The sequence below is a fragment of the Chrysochloris asiatica genome, unplaced genomic scaffold (assembly GCF_000296735.1).
Source record: "Chrysochloris asiatica unplaced genomic scaffold, ChrAsi1.0 scaffold00208, whole genome shotgun sequence".
Taxonomy (NCBI): Eukaryota; Metazoa; Chordata; class Mammalia; order Afrosoricida; family Chrysochloridae; genus Chrysochloris; species Chrysochloris asiatica.
The window spans coordinates 109,208-110,524 of NW_006408726.1; positions in this window are offsets into that span (position 1 = coordinate 109,208).

Genomic DNA, 1,317 nt, shown 5'->3' on the forward strand with positions numbered 1-1,317 from the left:
ACAGAGTCACTGTACCAAGAAGAAATGGTCAATGTTCAACCATATCAAGAGGTAGTAAATTGTAATTAAGGAACAAATTCAAGATGCAATGAAGTGGTAAAGAACATGACTCAGGTAATTAATGGCATACAAATTGAAATATTTCTACAAACTTATGTAACACTGTAGGCATTAACTCCTCTATGCTAAGAAATTTGGAAGAAAGCTACCTGGCCAACTATTTGGAGGATATCCATATTTCTGATTATCCCAGAGAACAGTTAACCAACAGAATGTGAAAATCATAGGACAATATCATTAATATCATGGTAGTTATGTTATGTGTCGTGGGGTCAGTTCTGACCCATGGCGACCCTGTATAGAGTTTCCAAAATTTTAAATCCTTATGGGAACAGAAACACTCATCTTTCTCCCATGGAACAGCTGGTAGTTTTGAAATGCTGACCTTGAGGTTGGCAGCCCAACTCATAACCACTACGCTAGCAGAGATCCATTAATGTCATATGAAAGTAAAATTTTAGAAAATAAATTCAACAACAACTGCAGCAGTACATTGACAGGGAGTTTCCAGATGATCAAACTTGATTCAGACAGGACAAGGTATGAGGGATATCATTGCTGATGTCAGATAGATCTAGCTGAAAGCAGAGAATGTTAGAAAGATGTTTTCCTGTGTTTTATTGAGTTCATAAATGCTTATACGGTGTGGATTTTGACAAGGTATGGACACCATTGCAGAAATAACTGCTAATTGTTCTCATGAGGACCCTATACATAGACTAAGGAGCAATCATTTGAACAGATTAACACTAAATGGTTTCAACCAGAAAAGGTGTGTGCCAGGGTTGCATTCTTTACTCAGAAGTATTCAATCTGTATGCTAGCAAATAATCTGAGAAGCTGTATTTTATGAAGAAAAGTTGACATCAGGATTGGAGGAAAATTAATCAACAACCTATGATGTGCCATTGATATAACCATGCTTGCTGAAAGCAAAGAGGACTTAAAACACTGACTGATGCAGATCAAAAACCACAACATTCAATATAGGTTGCATCTCAATGTAAAAACAACAACAAAAAAGAAATCCTCACCACTAAACCAATAAATAACATCAGGATAAATGGAGAAAATATTGAAGTTATCAAAGACTTAATTTTTCCTAATATCCACTATCAAAGACTAATTAACAACCTGCAATATGCAGATGATACACCCTGGTTTGCTGAAAGTGAAGAGGACTTAAAACATTTACTGATGAAGATCAAAGAGCACAGCCTTCAGTATGGATTACATCTCAGTGTAAAGAAAACAAAA